This window comes from Lygodium microphyllum, chromosome 14, assembly GCF_053477565.2.
Source record: "Lygodium microphyllum isolate KBCC chromosome 14, Lygodium_microphyllum_v1.1.10, whole genome shotgun sequence".
NCBI classification, from domain to species: domain Eukaryota; kingdom Viridiplantae; phylum Streptophyta; class Polypodiopsida; order Schizaeales; family Lygodiaceae; genus Lygodium; species Lygodium microphyllum.
In genome coordinates this window covers 106,287,388-106,313,505 of record NC_141148.1, presented here as the reverse complement: position 1 = coordinate 106,313,505, position 26,118 = coordinate 106,287,388, and the positions used below count along the sequence as shown (strand labels likewise).

Here is a 26,118-nt window from a genome sequence, read left to right as displayed (position 1 = left end):
CACTAGACTGCAAAGGCACAACTAAGAAATTTCTACGCTCAACATAATCACCCATTTTAATTTCTAAGTCATGCACTTCTTGTGTTCCATTGCATCTAGTGCCTAAGAATGCAGCCTTGATGCAATAATGTGTAGAAAAAGTAGGTAAAGTCAATTCTTTGACCAATTTTGCAAAAATAAAGTTATGTGTGCTCCCATCATCATGTAAAACAATCTTTTCTTTACCATGCATAAGACATCTCATTGTTAATAAAGGATGGAGACTTGGCATACATGGTAAAGTATCTGAAGTAGTACTAATATCGTCATTGTCTTCCGTGAAATTTGGCATTTCTTCATGTTCTTCATCTTCTGTCGCTCCCAAATAATTGATATGAACAGTTGGCTTTTTGGATTGACAATTTTCCACCAGGTTGATGACATTTGTAACAAACTATAGATTTGGCTAATAGTAGGAAGTTTAGGAATGTTAGGATTTGGCTGGAGAGATGGCTTAGGGTTTGAATTTATATTTGATGGTAAAGTAGGTGGTCGTGTCCAAGATTTACGGAATGAAGATGGAAGGAAATGACTTTGATTGAATCTTCAAAAATTTGAATTGAATTGTTTTAAAACAAAGTTACCATTAGTTTGAAATTATTGTGGTCACTTCTCTCGTCCTCAAATTTTGTCTTCAGTGTCATGGGCCAAGGAAATTGCATCTTCGAGAGTCGTTGGCTTGACCTCCGCATAAAAATGTCTAAGTGAGCCAGACATAAACTTGTGTTTATGGGTTGCCTTAGATACATTTTCAAGTACTCTTAGTTGCAATAAAGCATTCCAAAAAAACTCGGTATATTGTGAAATAGGCTCACAATCTCTTTGTTATAGAAGATCCCATTGTTTGATTGCTTTTTCGTGGAATTGGGGTGGAAGAAAATTCTACAAAAATTTCTTTTGGAAAGTCTCCCAATTAGTATGACAATCAATGCTCTTATGAACAACAGTCCACCATAGGGATGCTTAGTCCACTGGATGATTAGTGACACACTTAATTTTTGTCTTTCTGAGCATACCGTTCTTCATGGAAATAATAATCAAATTGACTAATAAAAGCAAGTACAGTCTTTCCATCGCATGACCCATTGAAAGTACGAAATTTGAAATTTCTTTTACTTATCTTTGTTTCTTTCTGAATAGATTGCACCTCAAGTATTGTATCAATTGTACGTCGTACAAGATCTTTAGATTGCGGTCCATCTTGTTCGGTGGTAGATCGTTGCAGATTGGCCAATTGAGCTTGCAAAGTTTGACTTGCTCTTCGTTCCTCTTGAAGCTGCACGATAATCAAATCAAGTTTTTGCTCCATCATTGGTTCGGGTAGGTCACCTGCAGTCCTAAAATCTTCCATGGTTTGATCATACATACTGCAAAATTCGAAAAGACCTCACACACTCAAAATCTTGTTAGCGGGATACAAAACCCAAGTTATGTGTAGATATATGATAATTCATGCCACCCAATTATACACATTGAAAATTTTACTTATCCTTTAAGCATGATGTTAAAAGAGTCTTTCAAATGTATTATATGTGCCATCCATCACAAATAATTTAGTGTTTGTTGGTCAAATAGTAGAGTAAGGGTTGTTGGTTTAATTTAGTACAAAAGGTTGTTTTGTGGAGGATCTCAATGATAAGTGTAGACTGGTTTACAAAACGAAAGTAGAGTTGGTTGCATATTTACTTTGGATATTGGAATTCCTACTATAAATGGTGCTATATATACTAAAGGCAAATGACTTATTGTAGACATTGAAAAATGGCACAAATGTATTTGACATACAAATGTACAAAGGGTAAAAGTAATGAATTCTAAAGGGTTGGTTATAGGGTTGCCTGCTTTTGGAGTTGTGTATTTTCATAAAGTGTGTGAAGCATGTCAGTTTAGTAAATAGGAAATACAACCTTTTTTGCATGATAGAGATGTGAGCAAGAAATATCTTTTGGTGGCAACAAATATTTTATCATGTTTATTGATGGTTATTCAATAAAGTTATGGCCACGTTTCATAAAGAACATGAGTAATGTACTTGAGCATTTGAAAACTTTGAAGCTTACTCTGCAAACAGAAATAGGCTTGAAAGTTAAGTACTTGAGATTGGATGGAGATGCAAAATATCTCTTTAATGATTGAATGACTTCTGATTTCATGGAGCAAAGAGATAATTTACTTACAGGTGTACCCCACAACAAAATTGGGTTGCAAAAAGAAAAAGTAGGCATATTGCAAAAGTTTCGTATACATTGATGTCTGAAAATAATTTTACAAAACATTTTGGTGTAAAGTTATTCATCCTTCTATTTATATATGAATACAATTTCCCCATCTACACTTCATAGAATTAGTGCTAACGAATGCTTTATAAGCAAGAAGCCCAGTGTGTTACACTTAAAAGTATTTAGTTGTATTGAATATCTTCATGTGTAGGATGAGCTATGAAAGACACTTGATCTAAAGGTTTAAAAATGTATTTTTACTAGATACTCTTTTAGAGGAAAAATGATATTGTTATTATAGCCTTGTCATAGGTGAGTTGAGAGTGAGTAAGTTTGTTACTTTTTATGAGATGAGGAGTTGATATGCATGTACTGGTAATGCACTAGATGATGATCATGATCATCATAGTCATGTGTAGAAAGAAAATGAAGAATTATAGAGCCTTAATGGACTAAAAATATCATTTGATACTACATCTAGGAGGCTAATAAGCAATTGTGCATCTTCATATGTATCTACGTGTTGTCAATAAAAACAATGGAAAGAAAAAGTGTGAGATTGTAATGATACATCTACTATTATTTGGAATTTAATGGAGATTCCAATGGTTCAAAGGATTTGAATTATGACCTTGGTAATCCTTCAGTCAAGAGTACACCAAGTATACATAGAGAATATGGTAATGAGAAGGCTTTATTGAGTGAGCCAATGGTACACAAGTATAGTAGCATCAGATACCCTATTAAAATATTTGATTTTAAGATTTTGTAGCTCACAATTATGCTTATATAGTATGTTGAGCCCACTTGTTTTGAGCATACTATTGGTCATACTCATTGGGATCTAATACCATTGCCTAAGGATAACAAAGCTGTTGACTATAAGTGGACCTAAAAAATTAATTATAATGTAGATCACTTTGTTAGTAGGTATAAAGCTAGGTTGGTTACAAAAGGGTATGCTCTATTGAGATGGCAAGCTCAACATGTGTAGACATTGATGAGATGGACCACTTGGTTAGATGGGTGCAAACATCTACACTTAGTATGTTGATGATTATTATGTTCCTCACATGGACATTGACTTATCAATTATTATGTTTACTTTTTCCCACCTACCTATAGTTGGCATAGTTATAGTGTCAATTAATTAGTATAGTTAGTTGTGCATTGCTTGACATGCCACTTTTCTTTATATTGTATCTTATCTATACATTGTGTACATTGTATTGTGTGTGGAAGAAAAAGAAAAAAACACCAGAAAGAAAATGTTTTGGCCTCCATCTCTCTTTTTGTATTCTTAAGTGAGCTTTCACTTGTATGTATGGCGTGTGTTTGACATAACAGCTCAAGCAAGTCCCCCCATCATGTGATATTTGATGTGGTATCAAGAGCAGCACCATTGAGAGAGGCTAGTTTTGAAGGTCAAAGTCAAGGAGAAGTGTAATATTTCCGCATGAAATATTAAACTACACTAAACCTGGCACACCACGTGCAAAAATGCAACCCAAAGTAATCTTCCACATCATAAAATGTTGGTGGTTAAGTGCTTACCCCCCACGTGCATCAATAAACTCTAGCTGCATGGAGCACAAGAGCCGAAGCTAAAAACCCATAGGCTGCACGAGAACACCCTTCATGGGAAAAGGTAAATGGATAATGGTTAAATTGTGGCAATTTTTTTTAATAATAACCCCCTCCCCTCAAACGATGCATGGCAGGGAGAGGGAGTGTGAGAAAGCATGAGTCGTGGAGGGCATGAGGAGGTGGCATGCAGCCCGACTCATGAATGGCTATCCCTCCCCCCCTTAGCCCTATAAAACCACCCCCTCCCCAAGCTTGAGGGAGGGGAGAGAAGAGAGAGAGGAAGGAATCGGACGACTGGTACTGCCGCCCTATGCCGTGAAGCCACCACACGCCATCTCGTTGCCGCCCAGGCAGCCGCCTCGTCTCCACCTGCACCACCATCATCATCATTATCACAATCATCATCCTCATCTCCTTCGTCATCATCTTCTCCATCCACCCCATCATCAGGTTTTTTTTCCATGTTTCTGACAGAGGCAGAAGCTTAGAAGCTTCTTTAGAAGCTTCCAATCTTAAGCCTCCATAGGCCTAATTCCCCCGTGCTTCCCCGGGAAATTTAAAACCAAATCCCTAAGGCCCTGGTCCTGCGCAGTAGAGGGAGATAACGGGCAGACATCGATTCGATACACGGAGTGACTCAGAGGAGAGTTGCAGGAATGAAATTACTGCCTCACATGGCCCCCAAACAAAAGACGCAAGGCGCACATGCGGGAGCTTCTACTCCGAGTTTGCATGTGGATAACAACCCAAACCTCAATGCCAAGGAAAAATATTTTCAAATTCTTCTAAGGAAATATCACCTCTTGTCATAAGACAATTAGATCGATTAGGTAATTTGCTTGCAATGATGTAACTCAAAACGATGATTACCTCAATGCACTAGGTAGAGTTAAGTCGCGATAAAATTCTGCTTAGTATCGCACTCGGAAAACCGACTTGATAATTGTGACCTCAAAGGTCCTACCCACATTCACAGAATGCTAGGGTTAGTTAGACGCCCATACAATAACGATCCAGGGTTTTTACCCTAGGGTAAATTGGCCTAAAGATAGACTTCCGATTGAGTTTAGAAACCCTAGGGCCAAACGTTGCCGGCCTAGTATGGTTAGGGTTGGGTTGGGTCAAGAAGACATCCCAAATCCTACATCTTGACCAAATGTATTCCTTGACCAAGGAATGCCATTTGATGGGAGAAATGATCCCACAAGTTAGGTGCGACACTTGTCTCGTACAACAAGTTGCAATGCCGCATGGCTTTGTGTTTAAATCACAAGATAGATTTGCCACTCCTTGGAACAAGGTTGGTAGGTTCTAAGTACAAGTTTAATTTGCAATAGGATGAGTAGTCATCCTATTACATCACCCTTCTATGAGGCTGAGTTGCCAAGTTAGGGAAGTTGTGTATCGTCTAAGCAAGAAATTGACCAATCAAGTTAGGGCAACGAGGTTGCCTAGAAATTATTGACCTTAATACAAGGAAACCTAAGGTGTTTGTTAATTTGCGTTAACAGGGTGTAAACCCTAACCCAGGGAAAGAGGGAAATTAAGGATCTTGCTTACAAAACCCTTGGAGGATCTTGCCAAGCCGCAACTAATCTCGGATTGAATGCTAGGTGCATTTGGAGAGAAGGATTCACACCTTAGCAGTTGGCCAACAAACGACTACTGGATTGATAGTGTTGTACAGTTAGAAGCACTGTTTGTACTTCTTTGCTCAATGAACTAAATCTGAAAAAATAATTGATGCTTCAAGTTGAAGGCCTAGAGGGAGAGGCAGCAGTAGTTACCTTCAACTGTCTGGCTGACCCTATCCAAGGGGGTTGTTAGCTGAATCGGGTACGTGGACCGAACCCACCGCGAGAGGTCTCTCCGTGGGTGCTACTTGGAGCAAGAGGATGCTTGGGTGCCAGGGGGGATCTGGTCATAAATCCCTTGCCCCTTCGAGTCCTGCACAAGAGGCTGACGTGACTCGAGATTGGATCTCGAGGCCCACATACTAGTCTATGGGCAGAAACTTGGAATAGCGATCCATGAGGATTGTTGGATTAGCCTTTGGGCTAGATTATGGATTAGCCTTCGGGCTGGATTATATGATGTATACAAAGACTGATAAATAAGATCAATTATTGAAAAGGAACTTGCTTGACATTGCTTTTCTATGTCAGTGCTAAAGTTACGTGAAGGAACCAGTAATTAAATTGGTTAATTAAGAAAGCTATTTTTGCTTGTCAAACTAAATGTGGTAGGTAATTAGATAACTAAAGAAACCGCGAGGAAAGTGCGGTGGATGTGGCCATGGGTCCGTCCTACGGATGGGTGGTTCCCGTTGGCCAGGAACTTTTCTTGAAGGAAACTGACAGCAATGAATGATGACTTTGAATCTAGAGTACCAAAGTCTCGATTTATGCTGTTTTAGGGGAACGGAATGGGACTATGCCTTACGAGCAGAGAGGTCAATCTTTTCATCCCTCTCGTTTCCCATTCTCCTTGAACCAAGTGCAGCATGAATTTGCTTCGACCGTGACATTTTTGCGTAAAGTAGTTTGCCTGGGGTTCGATGCTAGCTACTATTCTAGGAATTTTACCACTAGGAAAACCCTGATTCAGGTCAGTCCTAAGTGGGAACGGCTGGAATGCTTCTGCTTCGTGGCAGACTTGGGAAGACCTAGATTGCAAACCCCGTGACATTCCATGGGAGTGCCGGGCGGCGCTTTCTAAATTCTCTTCCCGATGGGCTGCTAAGACGTGTCCTAAAAGTGAACATGTGGACTCGTTATAGTTTTTTAGCCTTGGCTCTTGTACTCCATGCGGCTAGAGTTTATTGACAGGCACACGGGGTAAGCACTTAACCACCAACATTTTATGATGTGGAAGATTACTTTGGGTTGCATTTTTGCACGGGGTGTGTGGGGTTTAGTGTCGTTTAATATTTCATGCGAAAATATTACAAGAAGAAGCAAGGATTTGAGTAAGCAAGCAATGGGTAATAAGCTCTCCCATTCTTCCACTCTTTCTCTTGGATAGTATTCATTAATTGTGGTTAGTTTGTTTTGGCATTGATTTGAACTAGTAAATGTGTTCATATATTGAGCCATTGCTTGACATCGTTATGATATTTTGAGGATTGGTAGTGTGAGGATGTGTTAAGTGCATCTGTGTGACATTTGTGTGCTTAAATGGGGACAACTAGTTATATAATCCCTAAACCACAAGTGAAACATGCTTTAGAGGCCATGGTAGTTCAGTTGTTTAGAAGGAGTCTACTATTTGTAAAAAGTAGGTTGGTAGTCAATATGTTATGCTTCTACATATAAGTATGTGTATGCATCAATACATATACTTATGGCATGGCTATGCATACACACACCAACATATGTTACACATATCTAATGCACGTGTGTATATGTGCACCTATTCCTATGCATATGTGTCTTCATATGTCTATGCATACACTAAGCCTATGTGTATGCATAGCCTACAAAGCCCAACCTATATGTGGCCTATGCATAGTCTATGCATGGCTTTTGCATAGTCTATACTTAGTAGCCCCCCATGCATGGGCCTTGCATAGCTTAAACATCACATGTGCATAGCCTATGCATGGGAAATGAATAGGCTATGCATCACCCATGCATGGGCAATGCATGGGCCATACATAGTCTATGTGTTGCTTGTGTGTATGTATTGCATATGCATGTAACCTATGAGTATATAGGGCATACACATATACATTGTACATAGCCTATGCATCTATGTATATGTATGCAATGCCTATGTGCATATTGTACATAGTGTAGTCTATGCATGGCCTATCCATGGGCCATATATGTAAACTACATAGCCTATCCTATGCATGGCCCAAGGCTACACATGGGCTATAGTGTATGTATTCCTATGCATGTAACCTATGTGTATTTGGGCTATATGTGTATACACTATGTTTGTAACATATGCATATGTGCATACCTAATGTTTGACCAATACCTCTTATGTAATGTACTTCTATAGATAAATTTTATCATCCTGTTGCAAATGTTGATGTGGCAAGGATCATCATCTGAAAGTCTCAAGTTATGAAAAGTGGCTTTGAATAGATGTATATTCTTTCTTATACTATTTTATTTATCTATAGTAATAGAATCCATACTTGATCGTTCTCATACTTGCTTTACATGTGAAAATCTATCCTAGTATGTTTTTTTAATGGGATGTGTCTTTAGCTTGTATATAAGATGCACAATGAATATGTAAGAAACTATACAAAAGAATGCTAGGGAGCTATTGGTTATAAACTTGTGGCTAGAGCTAGAGGTTTGCAATCAGCAACTCCTTAGTTCTTTTTTCTAAATGAATCACATTTATTTACCATAAAACTTCACATGATAATTATAGATGGAATGTATTTAAAAACCATTTAAGTATCTCTAAAAATTGTAAATATAGCAGATACATTTTGCATTACGACTCCCACTTATTTTTTGCAAATACATACATATTTTGATATAGTTCTCCTAAATAAACATTAATATGAAATTGGATGAATCCATAAGTCTTCTTCATAAGTCAATAAATGCATCAATACGAGCGCCTATATCCCTAATCCCTTGTTGTATAGGTCTTCATTTCAATTCTCATTGCATTCATCCTATTTCCTAGGAAGAGAAGATTGTTACATCTATCCTCAATGAGTTGTTCATTTTGCATTTAGGGATGTTTGAGGAACAATCTATAATCAACCCGTTGATTATGAAAAATCTAACCAGGAACTTAATTCCTGTAATTTTGACCAAGTAATCTTTGAGTACTTCCAAAGATGAACCTTGAATCCATCACTAATCGTCAAGCTATAGTAGAATTGTTCAATGTAATGGTTTCCTAGGTGCATGTAGAACTATTTGGTTAACAATTCTCACTCCTACCCTTGTGTCAACGATACCTCATATTATGAAGTCACACGATACTCTTCAACTAAGAGGATGGCATGATATTATGTGGAGTCCTAAAGATAGTATTGGGGTTAGTGTAACGTGTCCGCCTGTTCGCTTTGCAGGACACGTCTTAGCAGCCCATCAAAAAGAGGGTCTAGAAGGCTCCGCCCGGCACTCCCATGGAATGTTACGGGGTTTGTGATCTAGGTCTTTTCGATTCTGCCACGTAGCAGAAGTATTCCGACCGTTTAGGACTGACCTAAATCAAGGTTTCCTCTTGTGGCCAAATTCCTGGAGAGTAACTAGCATCGAACCCAAGGCAGACTACTTTACGCAGAAACGCCAGGGTCGAAGCAGGTTGATGCTGCACTTGGTTCAAGGAGAATGGGAAATGAGAGGGATACAAAGCTCGACCTCCCTGCCCATAAGGCATAGTCCCATTCCGTTCCCCTAAAACAACATAAATCGGGTTTTACTAACCTAGATTCTAGGTCAACGTTCCTTCCTGTTTGTTTCCTTCGAGCAAAGTTCCCTACTGTCCATTTCATTTAGAAAAGTTCCCGACCAACCACGACCACCCATCTGTAGGACGGACCCATGACCACACCCACCGCACTTTCCTCAGGGTTGTTTTAGTTGTCTAATTACCTATCACATTTAGTTGGACATGCATAAAACAACTTCCTTAATTAGCCAGTTGAACACTCGTTCCTTCACATAATCTTAGCACTTGACATAGAAAAATAGTGCCAAACAAACTCCTTTTCAATAGGTTATCTTACTTATCTTTGGAATACATCCATATAATCCAGCCCGTAGGCTAATCCATAATCCGCTTGAAGGCTATCCATAATCCGCTCGAAGGCTATCCAACAATCCACAGGGATTACTAATCCAAGATTCTGCCCATAGACTAGTATGCAGGCCTCGAGGTCCAATCTCGAGTCATGTTGGTCTCTTGTGCAGGACCCAAAAGGCAAGGGATTTATGGCCAGAGCCCCCCCTGGCACCCAAGAATCTTCCTACTCCAAGTAGTGCCCAATGGAGAGACCTCACGCGGTGGGTTCGGTCCACTTTCCCAGCGCGGCTAACAACCCCCTTGGTTAGGGTCAGGCAGATAGTCGGGGGTAACTAATGCTGCCTCTCCCTTCAAGCCTTCAACCTAAAGCATTAATTATCTTTCCATCTTTAGTTCTTTGAGCAAACAATGCAAATAGTTCTCCTAATCTGTTACAAGCACAATCAATCTAGTGGTCGTTTTATTTGGCCAACTGCTAAGGAATGAATCCTTATCTCCGAATGCATCCAGCATTCGATCCCCGATCAATTGCGACTTGGCAAGATCCCCCAAGGGTTTGTTTGTTTACCCTTATCCTAGGGTTAGGGTCATACCTTGTTCACCCAACTTAACCAACACCTTAGGTTTCAAAAATTAACACAGTGAATCCTAGCGACCATGTCGCTCTAACTTGATTAATCCTTTGCTTACGAGGCAAATACATAACTTCCCTTAACTTGGAAAATCAGCCCAAGAAAGGTAATGTAGCAGGATGACTACTCATCCTCTTGCAAGTTAGACCTTCGCTAGAACTTGCCAACCTCGTCCCAAGGAATGGCAAATCCATCTTGTGATTAACCCACAAGGCCATGCAACGTTGCAACTTTTTGCACAAGTGCCGCTCTTAACTCATGGGATCATTTCACCCATTGAATGGCATTTCCTGGTCAATGAATTATATTTAGACAAGAGGCAAGGTTTGGGCTATCTTCTTACCCAACCCTAATGGTACTAGGCAAACAACATTCGGTCCTAGGGTTTCCAAACTCAATCCGAGTTTTAGCATTGGGTCGAACGATCCTTAGGGTAGAATCCCTAGATCGTTGTTTGCATGAGTGTCCAATCGACCCAAACATTCTGTGAATGTAGGTAGGACCTTTGGGTTTGAGGGCTTCGACTTGGCGTCCAAGTTTGATACTTGCCTACATTCCTAACGTGCCAAGGTGTCAAGATTGTGGGAGAGAAGGAAGGAGTCTCACTTGTAGCTTTCTTGCTTGCACAATGGGGGAATACACACAAGTGTGGAGGCTGAAAACAGTTTTTCTCTTCTTAGTTGTGTAAGCCAAAAGAACTCAAGTACAAAGAAATAGAAGAACCCTATATATGGGTCTCAAACCAAACTCAACTAACTAAGGTGGCATACTAACTGAGCCACGAACTAGAGTAGATAAGGATAGCTATCATGTAGCTATTATTCATGGGTGGTGTACCAACCGCGTCTGCAACTGACAAGTCGGTGACATAAATACACAACGGTCACCCTGGTGTATCACGAGTGGAGCTCGATATCTCAACACTCCCCCTCGAGCTCAATCCCAATTCCTGCACACCAAGCAGGTCTCTGAACTTGCGCAGCTTCTCTGCGCCCAATGCCTTCGTGAATATGTCAGCTACCTGATCCTCTGTGCTGACATAAACTAGATCAATAAGACCTAGTAAAACCCTCTCTCGCACATAGTGATAATGCACCTCAATGTGCTTTGTTCTAGCATGATAGACTGGGTTATTTGCCAAGTGTATACTACTCATGTTGTCACAATAAATGACAACTGACCCATCTGTAGACTGATGCATATCATAAAGTAGCTTATGCAACCAAGCTACCTCACATGCAGCCATTGCTGCACCCCTGTACTCAGCCTCTGTGCTCGACAAGGCAACTGTAGGCTGTTTCTTGCTGCTCCAAGTGACTGCAGCACTCCCAAAAGAGAACACATATCCACTGGTAGATCGTCTATCAGAAATACTACCAGCCCAATCAGCATCAGTGTATCCATGCAACTGTATCTGAACCCCAGTCTCATAAAATAGTCCATACTGCAATGTGGACTTCACATACCTGAGTATGCGTCTAGCCGCATCCAAATGTGGTTTCCTTGGAGCCTGCATAAACTGACTTACCAATCCAACAGCATAGCTCAAATCTGGCCTGGTAATAGTCATATAAATCAAACTTCCTACTATGCGTCTGTACATAGTAGGGTCTTCTAGAAGCTCACCTGCATCTGTGCTTAGCTTCACATTTTGCTCCAAAGGAACTGAAATAGGCTTACAGCCTGTCATCCCATATTTGGACAGCATGTCCAATCCATACTGCCTCTGTAAGAGCTGTATCCCACTTGGTGATCTAATCACCTCAATGCCCAAGAAATAACGCAGCTCTCCCAAATCCTTCATCTCAAACTTCTGCTTCAATAGCATTTTCACATGAAGGATATCTTCATCACTGTCACCTGTCATAATCAAATCATCAACATAAATGACAAGTAGCATAATACCTTTCTCTATTTTTCTCACATAAAGTGAGAAATCTGCCTTGGAAATCTGAAAGCCAATAGTGATAAGATACTGTCCTATCTTGTCAGACCATGCTCTAGGTGCTTGCTTCAAGCCATACAAGGCTTTCTTCAACCTGCAAACAAACTCAGGATGAACAGCATGCACATAACCTGGTGGCTGCTCCATATAGACCTCTTCTTGCAAATCACCATGCAAGAAGGCATTCTTTACATCCATCTGATGTAAAGACCATCCCTTTGATGCAGCCATAGCAATGACTACTCTTACGGTTGCCATCCTTGCAACCGGACTGAATGTTTCTTCATAGTCAATGCCATATGTTTGTGCATACCCCTTGACTACTAATCTTGCCTTGTATCTGTTCACAGAACCATCTGCATTGTGCTTCACCTTATAAACCCACTTACAGCCAATTGCATTTTTACCTTTAGGCAAAGGTACCAATTCCCATGTAGCATTTGCTTCCAAGGCATCCATTTCTTCATCCATGGCTTTCTCCCATTTTTCTTTTCCCATGGCTTGCTCAAAAGAAGTGGGTTCTGGTTCCTGTATCACTTTGACCATATATGCATAGTGAATGGCTGTAAATCCATCATATTTCAGCCTATCCACAGGATACCTAGCTCTCGTAGACCTGCGCAAAGTAGGTTCACTCCCAGGTGCTCTCAAAACATCCCTGGTCTTCCTTACTCCAGGTGTAACAATAGAGGGAATACCCAACTCATCATCAATGCTCTGCTCTAAGCCACTGGATTCACCATCCACATAAGAGTGACCTGCATTCACATCAAACATGGGCTGATCAACCTTCTCTTTTCCTTTTCGTGATACCTGCATACCACTATCTGCATTGCTTTGAGAAGATTCTCCTGATCTCAATCTGCCTGTCCATGGTGAAGAATGTGAACCACTGCTAGAGGACGCTCCAGGTCCACTAATGTTTTGTGACTGCTGCTGTGAATTATGTGCAGCATTACCATTTTGTGCATCTACATCATCAATCACATTTACTGGTTTATACCAGCTACTCATCTCATCAAAAACAACATCTCTGCTCACTGTAAACTTACGAGTAGAAGGGTTATAGCATCTATACCCTTTTTGCTGCAGAGAGTAACCAATAAAGATGCACTTCTCAGCTTTTGGATTCAACTTGGATCTCAGCTCATCTGGCACATGTACATAGGCAATGCAACAAAAAATTTTCAAATGAGAAATATCTGGTTTCCTACCAGTATACCTCTCCTCTGGAGTCATTCCATGTATTGCTGCAGTGGGAGTCCTGTTCATTATGTAGACTGCTGTAGCAACTGCTTCAGCCCAATAAAAATCTGGCAAGTCTTTTTCATTGAGCATGGCACGAGATACCTCTCCAATATGCCTGTTTTTCCTTTCTGCAATTCCATTTTGTTGTGGGGTATAACTGCATGAATGTTGCTGCTTTATGCCATGCTCCTGCAAGAACTTTGCAAACTCATTTGAGAGGTACTCTCCCCCTCCATCTGACCTTAGGCATTTTATTTGCAGACCTGTTTCTTTTTCAGCCATAGCTTTAAGGGTTTTGAAATGCCCAAAAACTTCACTTTTCTTTTTCATAAAATACACCCAAACTTTTCTGCTATAGTCATCAATAAAAGTGACAAAATAATGACAGCCTCCAAGAGATGCAGCTTTAGTAGTCCACACATCAGAGTGGATTAATTCCAATGGCTTCTCACTCTCTTGAACATGTCTAGGAAATGGTTTCCTTGCCTGTTTTCCAAACTGACAGGCTTCACATACCTTATGCATTTCTGCAACCTTGAATTTTGGCAATCCTGCAACAATATTTTGGGCCTGCATTGATTTAAGTCGCTATACATTAACATGACCAATGCGTTTATGCCAGATATCAATATCTGCAACTACACCAGTCCCATGTGCAAACATTGCTGCACTCAATTCAGACATGTCTGCATCCAACGTAAACATTCTGCCCTTCTTCTTTCCTTTTGCTATCAAGCGACCTTTATTTTTCATATCCTCAACAAAGCATCCATGAGGATTAAATCTGACCTGCAAGCCCTGCTCAACCATTTGACCGACAGAAACTAGATTCTTAGTGATATTCGGGACATGAAATACATCGGACAGGTATTTCTTTTTCCCATCCTGCATAGACAAGGGAATTTTTCCAATCTGCACAATAGGATGTGTAGTATCATCACCAGTCTCCACAAATCCTGGTTTTTCCATTTTCCTTGCATCCTCCATCCATTCTGCATGACCTGTCATGTGGTTTGATGCACCTGAGTCAACATACCATACATCATTGCTTTCTTCTGCACTTGTCACAGAATTGTTCATGTGCTGCACCATGAACAAATGTTCATTTCTGTCATCACCCTGTCTGTTAGAAGATGCATAATTCCCTTGTTGCAGTTTTCCATTCATGATGTCATTCTGCTTTTTATAGCAGTCTTTAGCCATATGACCCATTTTACCACAGTAGTAGCATTCAACATTACTGTTTGCATTTTGACCTCTTTGCCATCCACCACGACCTCTTTGGCTCCCCCTGCCTCTAGATTTACCACGTCCTCCTCCATAGGACTGGTTTTCTTGAGTTTGCTGCATATTCTGATTTCTACCACGGCCTCCAAATCGGCCTCCTCTACCTCTGCCTCTACCTCTTCCAGCATTTGAGTAGAAGACAGCTTCTTTTGAAGTTCCTCCTGAAGAAGATGCACCACCATTTCTCTGTTCCTCAGAAATTAGAAGAGCAATCAACTCCTCAAAATCAGGAAATCTTTCACGAACTGAAATGGATGTCCGAAACTATGCATAATCCTTTCCTAGACCATTCAAGGTCACAGAAACTAAATCATCATCTTCCACTGGTGACCCAATGGAAGCAAGTGCATCTACAATCTTCTTCACCTTCATGTGGTAGTCGTTGATGCTCATATTTTCTCTTTGCACATTGTGCAACTCTTGCTTGAGCTGCATTTTCCTGGCTTGCGTATTTGTGCTATACATCTTTGACAGAGTATCCCATGCCTCCTTTGGCGTACTTGCATCCTGAATATGCACAATCATAGAGTCTGAAATGCTGATTGACAGCCAGTACATAACTTTCCTGGCTCTCTCATGCCATGCTTTGAATGCCTGCATTTGCTGTTGATTGGGAACATCAGGAAGAACTGGTTCTTCTTCATTTCCTGCAACAAATTCCCAATATCCTTTTCCCATAAGGAAATTCGTCATTCTAAACTTCCATGCCTGGAAGTTGTTCTTGTCAAGCTTTTCAGTTACAATCTGTGAAAGAGAGTCAGACGCCATTACAGAACACTGCAAAAAATTCTGTCACTACAAAAACTCAGCTTCACCCTCACAAGGGCAAATCTGCAAAACTGGCGAAAGTGGTATTTGACCACACAGTCACTTCCTAGTGACGATTTTGCATAAATAGGAACCAAGGATAATTCTGAAACTCCCAATGTCTCTGCGCACAAGCATACGATGCAATTTCTACAGTAACTTTTCACCGACCTGTAGAACAGTGGCTGCACAGCATAAAATTGAGCCTTTTCCTGAGTGCGTGTAGAAAACTTCCGTCTGCAAAACAGGCCCCGAAATGGCCTCAAATCAAAAAAACAAGGTCGCCAAGGGCTAAAGCCCTTTCCCGCAGCATATACTGCCCTCTTGCTTTACCGCAAAGGGCGTCTCAACCTGAGACAATGTACTCTTGCAATTTCCAGCTGTGCTACCTGCAGAGATCTACTCCCAAAACAGAAAATGAAAGCAACACTGCTCCTCTTACCAGACCACCGCGAGCTTGGCTTGCTTTCTTGAGCTCCTTACCACGAACAAGGCTCTGATACCATGTCAAGATTGTGGGAGAGAAGGAAGGAGTCTCACTTGTAGCTTTCTTGCTTGCACAATGGGGGAATACACACAAGGGTGGAGGCTGAAAACAATTTTTCTCTTCTTAGTTGTGTAAGCCAAAAGAACTCAAGTACAAAGAAATAGAAGAACCCTATATATGGGTCTCAAACCAAACTCAACTAACTAAGGTAGCATACTAACTGAGCCACGAACTAGAGTAGATAAGGATAGCTATCATGTAGCTATTATTCATGGGTGGTGTACCAACCGCGTCTGCAACTGACAAGTCGGTGACATAAATACACAACGGTCACCCTGGTGTATCACGAGTGGAGCTCGATATCTCAACACAAGGACTAGCTAGTACTTGAGCTGCTTATTGTATCGACTAGTTATGCCTATAGGAATCCCCAATGGTTATAATATTACAAGTGATTTGGGTAAATTGACCTACTTGTCTTGCGACAAGGACGATTCTTTCCTAGAGATGCTAACCTTCTTCTAATGGTGTAAACAGATGCTAGATACCACATTTCGTGCAAGTATATGATTTTTTACATCTATGTTCTATAAGGTATGCAATAACCCCATCTTTCCTTGGTAAAGTCAAACACATGATAATTTGAAGAATCACTTACCTAGGACCTACTAGGATTTACATCAAAGAATCATGCATACAACCCTTTTATCTAAGCTTTAGAATTTCATGCTTTGATAAACCATGCAACCTTTCCTAAATGCAACTCTTGATGAATGAATTTTTTGCATGACGAATATGCAACAAGCAACCCTTTCCTAACTACAATGTAGTTAATGAAGTTCATACAAAGTGAATATTGTAGGACTAGTGTGACTTATTCCATTTTACAAGCATATGCAACATGCAAGTCCATAGAATCATTTTCGTGCTTTGCAATTTCTTTTCGGATAACATCCTACGGGTGTTAACGACTTTTCCTCATGTGAATCGTTACAAGGAAGATATTGCCTAAAATGCGAGATACGCTTATTCTTTCCATGGCCAGTCAAAAATGCACTTAACAATTTCATCTTTTGCCCTAAGCAATCGGCATTTAGACTCATTGCTTTGGAAATGCACCAAAATAGCAACATGCAACTACGTGCGCAAGATGAATGTGCAATTTATATTCTTAGCTTCCCTATGAATTTTTAAACATGCCCAACGTGGAAATTAGTCCAAGAACCTGGTTATGGGGACTTGCGATGATGTCCACGTGCAAGTTCGGGTTCGAGGCTTCCACGTGTGTGTCTTGCGACTTGGACTTTGGAGCCATCGTGGACATAGTGAAATATGGACTCCGCGGGTTCCTCCTAGCCTCTATTCCTGCTCTTTGAGGCTGCGTGTGGGTCGATGCCTATTCTCTTGCATAGGAATTTGAGCTTTACAAGCCGGTTTTTTGAAGCCGAGGAGATCACGTAAAAACAGGGCTTAAGGAAGCCCCTTGTGCAAGCTTCCAAGGAAGCTTCTATGCTCTGAATCAGAGCTTATGTGGAGAGGGAATCTAGAAGAGGAAGGTGATGAGGATGATGAATCGGATGGTGGCATTGATGATGAGTGGCAGCGAATCTGTGTGGCGGTAGCATGAGTCAAAACGGCAGCAGCTTCCTGCCTTGGGGATGGCGATGGCGGCCTCCACCCTCTCTCTCCTCTCCCTCAGCACAGCGCCCTCTTTTTTCTTGTGTCACCCCCAAAGGCTAAGGGGGGTTTATAAAGAGCTTAAGGAGGGGAGGGGGTGGGGAGGGAGAGACTCCACACACGTGGAGCCCCCCCATGATTCCCTCTTATCCCATGCATCCCAAGTGGCATCCTCCTCGGGATAATCTTTCCACTGGACGAGTCATTCTCTCAAGGATCTGGATCTCAATTGTTTTTCCCTCACATCTAAGATCATGTCAAGCCATAGCTCAAGGACTCCTTGGCTAGATAACCAAAAAGGCACAGGACAAAGGAAGGAAAAGGTGCCCTGGATGGAGGTCAGACCTTGAAAATTTGAATGATGGTGTCACTTCGAGAAAATAAAAGAGTAAAAGCGCGCCATTAAATATGAAGGCGCTCCCGAATCCTTGTAAAAAGAGTGTTGAACTCACTCATGTGCAAATTGTACGCATTAGCAGGAATGGGATAAGTTAGAACGGTGGGAAATAGGAAAAGAGGGCCTAAGCTAATGGCCGGCCATGTAAAAAGTGGGGATGATCACCCAAAGTAGGGCATGTATATAAAGTTCAAAAGTGAATGAGAAGTTCATTCTTGTGTGTGGCCAAAGCTTCTTCTTCTTCCTCTCTTGTTTCTTGCCTTATTGCTTGTACTTGAGTGAGGAAATGAGGGAGTTTGAGGGAGGGAGGGAGTGTGTGTGAGAGTGAAGGATCATGGAGAAGAAGCTCCCCATCTTCTCTCTTCATCTTCTGTTCTTCTCTTCTCTTGCGCGGCTATGGAGGATGGGGCTTGACAGAGAGGGCTTGAGCTTGCTTGAGCTTGCCACAAGGATTGTGGAGCTACTCGAGTGCAAGAGAGAGGAGGGAACTTGATTGAGCATCAAGGTAAGCTCACTACACCTGTAAGGTAGGCATTGCGTGTCGGCTACGTGAGAGGTAGCCATGGCCGCTCAGCTTGAAACTCTTGATCAATAAGCGGTCCGTAGGTCTCGTGGTAGAGCTCCATAGCTCCCCTCCATTTTGGTTCCGTTGCTAGGACAGAGGGAATCGAGCCTTGAGTGCCACGCGCATCGAATCGAGCATAGAAGTAGGGTTTGCATCCTGAACCAGTGCTCGAGATAGTTAGGAGATCTAGGAGGTTTTAATCCCTAGAGTGCCACACACATTGAATCGAGCATAGAAGTAGGGTTTACAGCCTGAACTGGTGCTCGAGATAGTTAGGAGATCTAGGAGGTTTTAATCCCTAGAGCAAGCAAGTATTTTGATTTTTTGTTGAATATTAGGGTAGAACCATCCATCTCTATCTTTGTTTTTTATTTCTGTTGCATTAGTTAAGATTAGGATAGGAAAAGAAGGAAAACAGAAGGGTTTTGCTACTGCTGGAGATAGGGAAATAGGAGCACAGATTCAAACTTCTGGTTGGAAGAGTGTGCACGATTAATTCCTGAGTTTATAGTAGCATGGGATAGGGTAATAAGGGGCCCAAGGAGCCAAGGAACACCACATTTGACATTCTGCCTTCTGAGAAGAGAGTGAGCTTGAGAGCCAAGGAGAGAGCAAGAGAGAGAGAGCTGTGGGGAGATCGCGAAGTGCTGGTTGATTCGAGCACCACATCACTTCTAGGTATGCCAGGCGGTTCCCTCTATTGCTTTGCATCTATTTGGAAGGCACGTCACGATTCAGTGGAGTAGACGTTGACCTTGAGGCATCGCGCACAACCCATGGGCCGTCGTCCACGCCATCCGACCAAAGCATCCAAGTCTTAGAATAGGATTGCCCGATTTCTAGAGTCGGACCGTCCGACTCTAAAAATCGGACCACTTTCTCGATCCGATCTCAAAAATCAGACCAGCCCGAATATCAAACCAGTTTTCCGAATCGGACTCCCAGAATCGGACCAGCCCATCCAATTACTAGAATTGGACCCAGTGTGAAAGTCGGACCATGTGCCCTAGTCCCAGACTTGGACCACTCGACCCATTGCAGTAGTCGCGAACCTCCCCCGTCCGACTAGGGAAGTCCGACCTCCCCCATCCGACTAGGGAAGTCCGACCTCCCCCATCCGACTAGGGAAGTCTGATCTAAGTAAAATTTGACCACCCTGTCCGAGTCCTAGGATCGGACCAGGCCATCCGATTGCTATAATCGGACTAGTCCATCCGATTCCCAGAATCGGACCACTTCACCAGAATTTTAATAGAAGGTTTTTAAACTTGTCCCATAGTCCTGGCACCTTGGTCACATCTCTGATCCCCCAAGGAACCCAGTTTAACCTTAGAACCTAGAGGCCGGACAGGATAATCGAAGATTCACCCCGAACAACTAGACACTGAACAGACCAAATTCGGAATTTGACGTGACATTCGATGACCAGCCAACCAACAAACCCTGAAGCGGAATAGAGAATGTAGCTGGGTCTTTCAGTAAAACTTTAGATTAGCCAGAGCCTGTGCTTAGAGCCACATCAGGCTACGAATGTGAGGGGTAGAGTGGAGTCTGCATTGAGCATTTCCTGCATCCTCACCTCACTTTTTGATTTCATCACCTACGGTGCACTACAAGGAAAGGAAAAGCCTATTTTCGTACTGAGCACTAGAAAGCACAAAGCACAAGTTGTGGATAAGATTGACGACTGCTTCCAATAACAAGAAGCTCGTCAAGAAACATAATAACATCAAGAAATCCACTGCTAGGAGAAGATCCCTAAACATAGCTGGCTACTAGAAAGCCCCATCGGTAGGACCCTAAGAGGACACGCAAATCTGGAAGGTGACAACATAGAGGATCAGACACTGCCGGAGTTACTCATATTGATCGACGACCTTATGGAGCTGGAAGTGGGAGCAATGCCAATATCATGAGGCGGACAAGGAGAGGACCGACTGGACTTGGGAGAATTCCCAGTCATAGTGCACGAGTTAGTCAATGAGTATGACTTGTTGACTAGGACGGTACTTCAGTGTAGGCCAATAGAGGAAGTGGTAGCAACCCTAGAAGAGGAAAGAAAGGCGATCAAAAGGGCGCTAGAGAGCATGATTGCCTATAACCATGAGCAAAAGGCTAGGAAACTCCAACAAGATGTAGACATGTATGAGGCCCGGCATGTGCTAGCCATGGATGGAGCAGCCAAAGCAAGACCAAATGCAGAGAGAGAGCGATCAGTAGAGGCTGACTTATCATTGAGTGAACTTGTAGCTAGGCGGCTCATGGACAACATGTTCGCTGAGTAGAGGGCAACAACCTTAGCCACGCCATTACTCTCAGGATTAGGGGCACGCAAGGGGCAAAGGGGCAATCTAGGATCCCTATTGTAACAAAGCAACTAGACAAGTATGAACCTAGCAATGACCCATATAGCTTTGTGGAGTAGTTCAAACAGGTCTACGAAGTAAATGGTCTCACTGACTTGCAAAACGCTCTCAAGCCTTCAGGCTGTGTTTAGGTGATAAGGGGAGAATTTGGTACACTGGTCTAGATGCAACCGAGTGCACAAACTTTGCCCGTCTTAAAGACCATTTTATCAAGAGGTTCTCTGAGGCAGGGTACTCTAACAACCTCATCGTCTGGTTGATGAATGCCAGTTAGAGGGAAAAGGAAGATGTAAGAGACTATGTCACTCATGTCCGTAGCCTCTTCAAGAGGATCTAGCCAATGAGTAACCTAACGAGAAGGTTGTGTCTACCGTGTTTATAAATGGAATCTGAAGTGAGGAACTATATAAGGCCTTGGCTAGTAACTCCACCCTACACAGAGACATGTTAGCTAGAGTTTTTGAAGAGGGAATAAGGGTGGACGATAAGCTTAGAGAGCGAAGCATGAGGAACTTCAGTCACAGTACAAGCTAGAGAGCTTCAGAGCGGACAACGGGGTTGGGAGAGAGAGAGAACTTTAGTATACGAGATAAGGGAAAGGGTGTTGACCAAGGCCAAGAGCTGGCTAAGGTAAGAATGGAGCTTACACGATTGCAAGAACAGATGAGGAAGCCTATGCGGACTCATGTGCAGTGTATACACTGTGGTGGAAACCACCTCCCAGCCGAGTGTCAAGATCCTAGATCTAGGCCGTGTTCGAACTGTAGTACGTTCGATCATGACGAATTGCACTGCAGATTGCCCAGGAGGTTCCCATATGCGCACCAATACAACCCTCCATACATAGGCAATAGGCCACCTTATTTCTTTGGCAGGGGAGCCAAGCTGGCGCTTCCAGCACCAAATGACGCAAGACCAGCCATTCCTAGGCTAGAGATAAACCCAATAGGCATACCCAGACCACCAGGACCCTATGTAACCCAACCACCGAGTGACGCTCCTATTCACTATGTGGAAGAACCTAGTGAAGAGGAAAGCTATGTGAACCCATACATCTCCTATGAAGAGGAAGGTAATCCAGTACTGATGGAATATCGACCGGTACCAGTAATGGCATTGGGCAGAGAAAGAGGTAGAGGCTTTGGAGGACCAAGTCAAGATCCAATCTCATGCTGGACTTGCAGTCATCCAGGCCATATTTCATCACGCTGCCCAGAAAAGGAACGGGAAAACCAGGAGAAAGCTGACCTTCGATGCACCAAGTGTGGGATCACACACCTATTTCCTAACTGCCCTAGACAGAAACCATCAGCTAGTTCTGCCAACATGCCCTTTGTGCCCTTGGGACTATTCGATGTGAAGACCTTTGGTGGTGAGGATATGCCCATCCCTTTGAAGACGTATGAGATCAAGATGGGATTTTTGGGAGTACCAACAGGACTTATGAGTAAGTATTTCCTTCACCTTGTCACACCTGCCTTGAGGGCAAAAGTGACTGATATTTTCCTTCAAAATTCGCATTGGCAAGATTTTAAGAAGGCCCTGAAAGAAGAATATTTCCTTGAGGACTTTGGGATGGCTACACGGCGGTCATTCCGAGAGTGGGTCTACATGCCAAACAAAGGTCTAGCTGCTTCAAAGTTGATACGAGAGTTTGAAGAGAGGTATAGTCAACTTGATGCCATTGAACAAAGAGCATTGGATGTTCAGAAAGTTGAGCTTTTCTTGCAAGCTGCAGATCCTGCTCTTCAGGAAGAATTAGAAGAGCTTCTTGAAGATCGCATGAAGCCTATGGGTCTTAAAACGGATTGGCAAGATGCCCAGGATGCAGTCTCGACTTTGACCAAGAGAAGGATATGGAAGACCCACCTACAGAATGGATCTATGACACCGACGCCGTCTTCAGCTTCTATGCATGCTTCTACCCCTGTCATTTCCTCTCTTCCTTAGCCAGTTACTTGGCCTATGCCAGTGCCTACTGCTTCTACTCCTCCTATTCCTCCTGTTCCAAGACCAATGCCGGCTCCTTCTGCTCCAAAACCATCCGCTCCGTTGGTGCCTTCCTCTCTTGATGACATAATCATAGGCATAACGGATTTGACACTGGAGTCAGTTAAAGCAGAATTGATGGGAAAATTGAAAGAGCACTTTCCTTCGACTGCGCCTACTATTTCTTCTAGTGCTCCTACTGCACCTAGGAGTGCTCCTAGTGCACCTAGGAGGGATCGAAGATGTATTTGGTGTGATAGTACAGACCATTAACATTGCAGGGATTGTGAATCTTTTCACGATGCAAGGAGGAAGAATTTGGTATTTTGGGGACAAGATGGTAAGATCTGGTTGATTGAAACAGGAGCTCCGCTTGCTACCAATTTTGGGAAAGGCAGAATGAAGAAATTAGTGGATGACATGGCTGCGCATACTTCTTATGTGGCAGCTAGAGGAGATGCTTCTGCATATGGAGTCCAGATTGAGAAAGGCTCAAAGAATTAGTCAGCATTATGGACGTATGCTATGGAGATGGCAAACAAGGGGAAAATTCAACAGATTGTTTTGACTAATGCAGGTTCTAGCATCAGCTCTGAGACAGGTTGGGATTCGCTTGTTGACAGGTACACTATTTATGCCTACTTGGCTAAGTCTCAAGGAGTAGATGTACTTGTTGAGGAGAAGCATAAGAGGGATGAACAGAATCCAAATGTAGCTAAAAAGACTAGAGGGGGTGAGTTTGTTACTGCACCTACTGCAGGACCGTCTTTGAGACCAAGGCCAGAACGACAGATGGAAGATGCTCAAAAGAAAGAAAAGAGGCAAGAGCCTAGAGAGAGAAAGCAGCCAAGGTTTAGATTGATGTCTGATATTGAGACATCTACGAACATGAAGAAAATTTTTAATGACAAGATACTTGGTAGTGAGGTGACTTTTACTATTTCTAAGGTTTTGGGCATCTCAAAAAGAGAGTTTCAAGATCAGTTCCAAGAAGATCTGAAGAGGAAAAGACATGCATTGCCTACTACTGATACACAGGGAGTTTTGATTGGGGAGTTGGATGAGGATGAGGATGAGGTTATGGTTGAGAATGCTTCTATTTTTCCACAGATAGAGAAGAGGGTTCAGCCTATGCATTATGCTGAAACTGATGAGCCTATCTTGATACTGCGTAGTCACTTTTCGTGGAGTCATTGGCCTAGGGAAACTACAGAAACGATGGTAAAAATAAGAAAGAAACAGGTGCCTTATGTTGCTTTGGTGGATCAAGGTTCAGAGATTAATCTCATAGTTCGTGGAGTTTATGAAAGTAATAGATGGCCTATGGATGTAGAGCATGGGTGGCGTATGAGAGCCACCAACAACACTGCAAGTGATTTGTATGCTGCCTATTCCACACGTCTAGCACCTCTACCAAATATCAATCTACCAGCGGGTATATCTACTTGACAGTTTGGTTGCAAAATCCAAGGTTGACCAAGCAATACTTGGTAACTCTCGAACGCCCTGCAAATCGGATTACCCTAAAGTCCAATAGGCATTCTACATTGGAAATTGTCACATGGACTTTAGTAATCCAGTCCTCTGGTTTTCTCCGACTATCGTCAGTCATTCTAAGGATTGTGGAGGCATATTTTTGAATAGCAAGACCCAACCTCTTAATCAATTCATAACTCATAATATTAACCATGGATCTTGTGTCGACGATAGCATTATCCACTAGAATTCCATCAACATAGGTTGCAACCCTTAGGCAGTGCTTTTCAACATGTTCAAACCTCTCATCCCCTACCCACGTTATTCCCAAGGATTTTATGATATAACCCGTACGTAAGATCTTTTTAAATTCTTTGTGTACTCCTGGCAATAGCTTGATTAGCTACAAGAATTCATGTTTGGTTTAACATCGCAAAGGGAGCTATCTAAATCAAATTCATGATAAATCGCTAAAGCTCGCTTCTCACGCCAAACCATCCGTTCTTTAGGAAGTTGCACCGGCTTTATTGCCTATTTTTTAACTCTCACCTTCTTTCTCGATACCTCTTTATCTCTCTTGGTGTCTCCCTTACTCTCTATAGGCTTTAAAGGTCCCCCTTCCTTGTCAAGATTTAGAACTTGTGTTCCTTTATCACCCCGCCTAGGGTTTCCGTCGATAGGTTTTACATTATCTTTGTCACCTTCTCTATGTTTTTGCCCTCTTGTTATTATGGCACGTAGGCTAGAAGCTTCAGTACCATTAACCTACACATCCTCAATGAGGCTCACCCCACTGTTGCGTAGTAGTTCTTCTACAGTAGCCTTATCCCTTTGGAGTATTTGTTTCGGCCTGTCATCCTACTGAAAATTGTTTCCTTGTGCATAGTAATTAACAGGCCCTGGTTGTTGACTGCCTTACTGGAGGGAGCTGATCTTGCTCCAACAGGTGGCTGCTAAATGGTTGGACTTTTTGCAAATGTCACACTTGACATTTGGGCAATTACATGGATAATGTTGCCCACCACACCATTTGCAACTGAATCTAGAGGGTGTATCCTCTTCGGGGCATCGACTCCCTATCAGATTCTATTGTTTCTTTAAGAAATTAACGTCAATGGCTATTTGTCGATATTTTTCAAAGATCATATCTCTGTAGTGCTTCATCATGTCCTTGACTTCACTAAGGACATTTGACAAACTCAACTCATAGCGCTGATCATCTACCCATTAGTCCCTTGGCTGCATAATTTGATTAGGCATTGGTTGCATTGGTTACTAACCCACAGGAACGACGTTACGGTTCACTACTTGGCTTCTCACACTTGGAGGCATCTGACTAGCCATAGCCATAGTCACACTAGGCGAAGCTGGCAATAAAGGTACATTCAGCACCACATTCCCTCTCCCATTAGGGTTGACCATCCCCATCCCTTGGCTTCCACTGCCATTGATCAGTTGCGAATTATTTTCCAATGCTAGACCATTGGAGCTCTAAGAGGAACACCAAAGAAAAGGGAATTATCTTGCAAGAAAATCTATCTTGTAACATCAACAAGCTTTTATTTCATTCTTTTGATCATCATCAAAACAAAGAAAACAACAATACTTCACTCAGCATCATAGTAGATTTCTCCCACGGATTTGATAGAATCAACCATAATCTTCAACAT

General features: G+C 42.3%; 1 pseudogene; it reads right to left on the bottom strand.

Annotated features, from left to right (window-relative positions):
- The window catches only part of LOC148025947 (uncharacterized), a 71,264-nt pseudogene that overhangs the window by 23,378 nt on the left and 21,768 nt on the right, over window positions 1–26,118 (bottom strand).